The sequence below is a fragment of the Tursiops truncatus genome, chromosome 19 (genome assembly GCF_011762595.2).
Source record: "Tursiops truncatus isolate mTurTru1 chromosome 19, mTurTru1.mat.Y, whole genome shotgun sequence".
Taxonomy (NCBI): domain Eukaryota; kingdom Metazoa; phylum Chordata; class Mammalia; order Artiodactyla; family Delphinidae; genus Tursiops; species Tursiops truncatus.
Window position 1 is genome coordinate 26,618,049 of NC_047052.1, and position 7,845 is coordinate 26,625,893.

Below are 7,845 nucleotides of genomic sequence, written 5' to 3' on the forward strand. Positions count from 1 at the left end.
ACTGAATATCACCACTGACTTTTTTCAACGTCATGTGAAACAAAGAATCACTTGAATTTGTGGTCCACAAAATTGTGAGATATAAGATAGTTGTTTTAAGCCACTGAAGTTAAAATGTTCTTTATATAGACAACCAGGGCATAATTTGGCTCTTCAAAAAGTCAGTGTCATGGGGGTGGGGGAAGATGGTGTGTCAGTTTAAAGGGCTATGGCAACCAAATACAGTAAGTCAGCCTTGATTGGCTCCTGGTTCAAAAAACTAGATGACAAATACTTTGGGGACAAGTAGAGAGACTTGAACACAGACTAGTAGATAATTTTCAGGAAATTATTGTAAATTTTGTTAGATATGAACATAGTATTATGGTTGTACAGAAAAATGTCTATTTTTAGGAGATACTTCCTGAAGTAATTATAGAGCAAGTGTCATTGTGATCACAACTTACTTTACAATGGATCAGCAAAACGATCTCACACACACATGTGCACACAAAGTAAATATAGCAAAAGGTTACAATTGTTTGAATCTGGGTACTAGGTATATGAGTGTCCATTATACAATTCTTTTAACTTTTCTGAATGTGAACATTTTTGTAATAAAGAGTTGAGGGGAAAAAAAGATCAGGGAAAATTATGAAAACGTTCCCAACTTCATTAGTCATCAAGGAAATGCAAATTAAAACCAAAATGCGATACCACCCACCAGAACGGCTAAAATGAAAAGGACAGAAAGTGTTGGCAAGACTGTGAAGCAAGTGGAATTCCTTCATAGACCACTGGTGGAAGCATAAATGGTACAACCATTTTGGAACACTGTTGGCAGTATCTACTAAAGCCCACGTATATCTACCCTATGATTCAGCAACGCCTCTCCCAAAAGAAATCCATATTCATGTTCATCAAGAGATATGTACAAACACTATTGATAGAGGTCTCAAACTGAAAACTACCCAAATATACATCAACAGGAGAATGAGTAGATAAATATACACTCATAAACTGGAATGCTATACACCCACAAGAATGAAGAAACCACAACCACACATGATACTGTGGACAAATCACACAAACGTGCTAAGTAAAAGAAGACAGACACCAAAGAGTACACACTATATGATTCCATTGCTTTCATAAAGATTGATTCGAACATTTTAATAAAGATAACACAAATCTACAGCAGTAGAAGTCAGGATAGTTACCCTTGGAGGTGTAGTGACTGGAAGGGGACACAAGGGTCCAGGATGTTGGTAACGTTCTCTTTCTTGATCTGGGTGCTGATTACAAGGGTGTGCTAACTTTGAGCAATTTCCTGTGTCCTCTGCCTGTCTCTCTAGAAATGCTGGATTTCTGGTATGCTCCTCACTCTTCAAGTTCACTCATGCCTCAATGTCTTTGCCATGCTGTTCCCTCTGCTTTGCACGGCCTTTTCCACCTGTCTTCGCCTGGCTAGTCTCTACTCCTCCTTTACTTCTCAGATCAGAAGTTCTCTCCTCCACAAAGCCTTCTCTAACCTCCAGATTCAGCTAAATTCCTTTTTTCCATCTGTCCTATACAGTAGCATCCACTCTAGACAGTTATACTAATACTGTATTACACTGAAATTCTTTGGATTCCTCTGCTAGACCACAAGCTCTTTGAAGGCAATAGTTTCATTCACTGACATAAACCAGTATTTGGTGAGTTTGCTAAAGTGCCTCAACTAAATCTCCCTCAATATACGTGAACGAAATGTGTCATGAGCCCTATATTGTTCTTACTTATTTATTTATAATAAATTTATTTATTTTTGGCCGCGTTGGGTCTTCGTCATTGCACGCGGGCTTTCTCTAGTTCCTGCGAGCAGGGGCTAGTCTTCGTCGTGGTGCGTGGGTTTCTCACTGTAGTGGCTTCTCTTGTTGCGGAGCACAGGCTCTAGGTGTGCGGGCTTCAGTAGTTGTGGCACGTGGGCTCCGTAGTTGTGGCTCACGGGCTCTGGAGTGCAGGCTCAGTAGTTGCGGTGCATGGGCTTAGTTGCTCCGCGTCATGTGGGATCTTCCCGGACCAGGGCTTGAACCCATGTCCCCTGCACTGGCAGGCGGATTCTTAACCACTGCGCCACCAGAGAAGTCCCCCTGTATTGTTTTCAAAATACAGCCTGGAGACCCAGATTGAATAAAAAATAGTGATATTATCTAACTTTGATATATGAAAAGATAATGCAATACTTTTCTAATTTTTAGAGTCACTTTTTAGTTTTATAAATTTGATTTCATTTTAAGCAAAGTTTAAACTCCTCATCTTAAAACCAGCAACTGTAACAAAAAGATACCCTTTTTTTCACTTATCAGATAGGCAAAGATTTTAAAAAATTGAGAAGACACTGTGTTAGACAGGACTATATATTGGTTTGACCTCTTTGGAGGGCAATTCAGCTACTATCAAAATATAAAGTGAACATATTTTTTATGTAGTAATTCTATTTCTAGAATTTTTCTATAATATCCTACACATGTGTGAAAAGATACATACAAGGACATTCACTGAAGCATTGTTCCTCAGAGCAAAAGATTAGAATCAACTAAAGGCCTATCAATAGGATGCTGGTAAAACAAGGCCATTTTACTATGGAACACTACAAACCCATTAAAACGAAGGAGGCTGGACTTCCCTGGAGGCACAGTGGTTGAGAATCTGCCTGCCAATGCAGGGAACACCAGTTCCAGCCCTAATCTGGGAAGATCCCACATGCTGCAGAGCAACTAAGGCAGTGCACCACAACTACTGAGCGTGCGATCTAAAGCCCATGAGCCACAACTACTGAGCCCGCATGCTGCAACTACTGAAGCCCATGCACGCAGAGCCTGTGCTCTGCAACAAGAGAAGCCACCACAATGAGAAGTCCGCGCACAGCAAAGAAGACTAGCCCCTGCTTGCTGCAACTAGAGAAAGCCTGCGTGCAGCAACGGAGACCCAACACAGCCAAAAATAAATAGATAAATATATTTTTTTAAAAAAAGAAAAGAGGCTGATTCATATTACTGATCTGATCTGATATCCGAGTTATATTCTTTTTTAAAAAAACTATTGATTTTATTGATAAAGATAATTGATAAAGAATGCAAGTCAAAGGTACACATCTGAAAACATCAACTTTAAACTCTGATTTACTCAGTATTAATTTTAGGTGATAGATTAAGTAAAATTAATGATACAAGCCAAATGATGCCTGCATCAAATTCAGTGTGCATAATGCTCTTGACAGCATCAAAGGAATTAAATTGTTTGAGGAAAACCAGTGATTATGTTTATCAAACATCTGTCACTGATGCTAAACAGATTGCAGAATCTCGTGATTTTGACACCAATTTTTTCACCCTTAAAAAGAAACATGAAAAAGAGGAAAAGATCTTCATTTGAAAATCTTATGATCAGAAGCTTACATTCTTTTTTTTCAACATCTTTATTGGAGTATAATTGCTCTACAATGGTGTGTTAGCTTCTGCTGTATAACAAAGTGAATCAGCTATACATATACATATATCCCCATAGCCCCTCCCTCTTGTATCTCCCTCCCACCCTCCCCATCCCACCTCTCTAGGTGGTCACAAAGCACCGAGTTGATCTCCCTGTGCTATGCGGCTGCTTCCCACTAGCTATCAGTTTTACATTTGGTAGTGTATATATGTCCATGTCACTCTCTCACTTCGTCCCAGCTTACCCTTTCCCCTCCCCGTGTCCTCAAGTCCATTCTCTACATCTGCGTCTTTATTCCTGTCCTGCCCCTACGTTCTTCAGAACCTTTTTTTTTTTTTTTTTTAGATTCCATATATATGTGTTAGCATACAGTAGTTGTTTTTCTCTTTCTGACTTACTTCACTCTGTATGACAGACTCTAGGTCCATCTATCTCTCTACAAATAACTCAATTTCGTTCCTTTTTATGGCTGAGTGATATTCCATTGCATATATGTACCACATCTTCTTTATCCATTCATCTGCTGATGGACACTTAGGTTGCTTCCATGTTCTGGCTATTGTAAATAGAGCTGCAATGAACATTGTGGTACATGACTCTTTCTGAATTATGGTTTTCTCAGGGTATACACCCCCCCAGTAGTGGGATTGCTGAGTCATATGGTAGTTCTAATTTTAGCTTTTTAAGGAACATCCATACTGTTTTCCATAGTGGTTGTATCAATTTACATTCCCACCAACAGTGCGAGAGGGTTCCCTTTTCTCCACACCGTCTCCAGCATTTATTGTTTGTAGATTTTTTGATGATGGCCATTCTGACTGGTGTGAGGTGATACCTCACTGTAGTTTTGATTTGCATTTCTCTAATGATTAGTGATGTTAAGCATCCTTTCATGGGTTTGTTGGCAGTCTGTATATCTTCTTTGGAGAAATGTCTGTTTAGGTCTTCTGGCCATTTTTGGATTGGGTTGTTTGATTTTTTGATATTGAGCTGCATGAACTGCTTGTAAATTTTAGAGATTAATCCTTTGTCAGTTGCTTCATTTGCAAATATTTTCTCCCATTCTGAGGGTTGTCTTTTTGTCTTGTTTATGGTTTCCTTTGCTGTGCAAAAGCTTTTAAATTTCATTAGGTCCCATTTGTTTATTTTTGTTTTTATTTCCATTTCTCTAGGAGGTGGGTCAGAAAAGATCTTGCTGTGATTTATGTCATAGAGTGTTTTGCCTATGTTTTCCTCTAAGGGTTTTATAGTGTCTGGGCTTACATTTAGGTCTTTAATCCATTTTGAGTTTATTTTTGTGTATGGTGTTAGGAAGTGTTCTGATTTCATTCTTTTACATGTAGTTGTCCAGTTTTCCCAGCACCACTTATTGAAGACACTGTCTTTTCTCCATTGTATATTCTTGCCTCCTTTATCAAAGATAAGGTGACCATATGTACGTGGGTTTATCTCTGGGCTTTCTATCCTGTTCCATTGATTTATATTTCTGTTTTTGTGCCAGTACCATACTGTCTTGATTACTGTAGCTTGGTAATATAGTCTGAAGTCAGGGAGCCTGATTCCTCCAGCTCCGTTTTTCTTTCTCAGTATTCCTTTGGCTATTCGAGGTCTTTTGTGTTTCCATACAAATTCAGAAAGTTACATTCTTAAGTGGGAAAAAAAAAAAAAAACCCACTGCAACAGGCAAATAAATAAATAAAAGGAAATACAAGACATACAGCATGGAAAGGAAGGAATAAAATTCTTTCTATTTGCAGGAAAAAAATAATGACAACACCCAATGCTGGAGAAAATGCAAAGAAACTGGATTGCTGGTAGGAATGTAAAATGGTAATTTTAAAAGACGCTTGGCAATTGCTTATAAAATTAAATTTAAGAGAGAAGAAAAATATTTCAGGAAGCCTGGTCTAAGGGGGAAAAAAGGCCTAAAAATGAGAAGTTTGAAAATCTTGACATTGCTGTGAATTTATGAATTGACATCTTCACTTTGGAACCATCTCTATTCAATCAAGCAAAAAATACTTATTAAACACCAACTTTGAATAAAAGAGGGGATTGCAGAATTTATTTTTATTTCATTTATTTATTTAGTTATGGCTGTGTTGGGTCTTCGTTGCTGCGTGTGGGCTTTCTCTAGTTGTGGTGAGTGGGGGCTACTTTTCCTTGTGGAGTACAGGCTCTAGGTGCGTGGGCTTCAGTAGTTGCGGCATGTGGGCTCAGTAGCTGTGGCGCACAGGCTTAGTTGCTCCGCAGCATGTGGGATCTTTCCAGACCAGGGATCCAACCCGTGTCCCCTGCATTGGCAGGCAGATTGTTAACCACTGCGCCACCATGGAAGTCCAGAATTTATTTTTTTAAAAGCTCTTTTAATAAAAAATAAAAAAAAAACCAGAATCTTCTGAAAACTCACCATTCCTTTGGTTTTCACATCATAGGAACTAAGTTCTATCCGTGGCCAAAAGAGAACTCTCTAGGGACTTGGTCATGAGACATTCCAAGGCAATTTCCGATGTGCACAGTCCCACGGAGTTGGTCTGAGTCATTTGGGATGCAATGGAAAAAACTCCTAACCGAACATCAGATCTGCTGCCTCTAGACCAGCTGTGCTACCCAAGGTGACTCAGGCAAGTCGCCAACTCCCGCTTCTGTAAATTGAGGGAGCTGGCAATCTGAGTTCTGTCCTTTCCAACTCCAGCATTACCCATCATGGTCCTTTACCATTTGTCTATTTGTCTATCATCAGGGATAGAACGAAGAGTTTGACTGTGGATTTCCTTGAGGCAACAACATGGAGCTCAATCAATGACTGAGGAAGACAGGGCAGGAGAGGAGGAGGCCCCCAGCAGTGGGGAGTTGCCCCACCCTGCCAGCCAGGTGAGAATAGACTCTCTCCCAGGAGAGAGGTCTGAATGAGACAAGCAGACCCTCCATCCACGAGTTTCCTCTTGCCCCTAACCTCATGGATGTTATACAATCCCATTTTCAGGTGTGCTCCCGGAAAATCTCCTCTGTGCTCTATGCAGGGATGCCCATTTCCATCTTCCCAAACAAAAGAGTTTAGAATACTTCTAACTTGTGCAAATCCAAAGGGATTATGTATTAGTCATCTTTAAAAAAATAATTTTGATTATAGCTTTCTGAAGCTTGAGTTTCTTGAACTTTCATTTACAATTCAAGCATATAAACACTGATTTTTGAGAATCTGTTCAAACTGACCATAACAGAGTTTAAACATCATTTCTGTAGGGGGTTTTGTCTTTGCCAACCTCATTTATTTATTGAGTCAAGAGAGTCAGAATGTAATCCCCAGCTGTCTCCCCATGCCACTTGACACCCCTGGGCCTTTGGGAAATGGTGGGTTTTGAGGGTGTTTTGTTTGTTTTGACAGCAACAGGGAATTTCATCAAATGGAGTCTTACCTTTTATCTCCAACTCAAAAACAGGCGCTCCCATGAAGAGGTCTCTTCTCAGCTTCCTGGTTCATGGCGTGTCCCTAAGATGCTGCAAGGAAAACTGAGGAGCAAATGGAACCCCAAGTTTCTTGTTTTAAAATTTATTTTATTTTTGGCTGCGTTGGGTCTTTGTTGCTGCACACGGGCTTTTCTCTGGTTGCGGTGAGCGGGAGCTACTCTTCGTTGTGGTGTGCAGTCTTCTCATTGCGGTGGCTTCTCTTGTTGTGGAGCACGGGCTCTAGGCACGCAGGCTTCAGTAGTTGTGGCACACGGGCTCAGTAGCTATGGTTCATGAACTCTAGAGTGCAGGCTCAGTAGTTGTGGTGCACAGACTTAGCTGTTCTGCCGCACATGGGATCTTCCCGGACCAGGGCTCGAACCCGTGTCTCCTGCATTGGCAGGCGGATTCTTAACCACTGCACCAGCAGGGAAGCCCCCTAAGTTTCTTTTGCTGCAGAAATAGCACTCTAACCGCTGCCACCCAGGGCTGCAGACACTTTCCTGCAGCGCCAGTCAGCCTGGTCAGCCTCTGCTTTGAGTTCGTTTAAAACAAAGTCCAGGTGCTAAGCAGCCTTGGAAAATGAGGCAAATGAAAAAGCCACCTGACACCAATGAAGAAAAAGAAAACACCAAAATTTAATTACAGTTTTAACACTTTCAATAAGTTGACAAAAGTAGGCAGCTTGCTTCCTTCCTTCCTTCCTTCCTCCCTCCCTCCCTCCCTCCCTCCCTTTTATTTTTCTTTTTAAAGCATCCTTCTAAGACGAGCGATTAGACACCAGGTTTCCCGGTTTGCTTTTGAGCACTTTTCTTTTGACGCTTGCAAAGAGCAGCTTCGCTGCCAAAGAATCCTCAGCATAGAAACCTTTTTACTCGTTAATTTTACTCGTTAATTTTCTTCCGTGCCACGTCTGGCTGCCCTTTTGAGAAACGTGAATGT

At 40.6% G+C, this 7,845-nt stretch overlaps 1 long non-coding RNA gene across 1 annotated transcript; it reads left to right on the top strand.

Moving 5' to 3' along the window:
- Positions 1 to 5,970, top strand: LOC141277220 (uncharacterized). Its single transcript, XR_012328264.1, has 3 exons — positions 1 to 74; positions 5,211 to 5,267; positions 5,889 to 5,970. It is a non-coding gene; the product is annotated as an uncharacterized lncRNA (long non-coding RNA).
- The last annotated feature ends 1,875 nt before the right edge of the window (positions 5,971 to 7,845 follow it).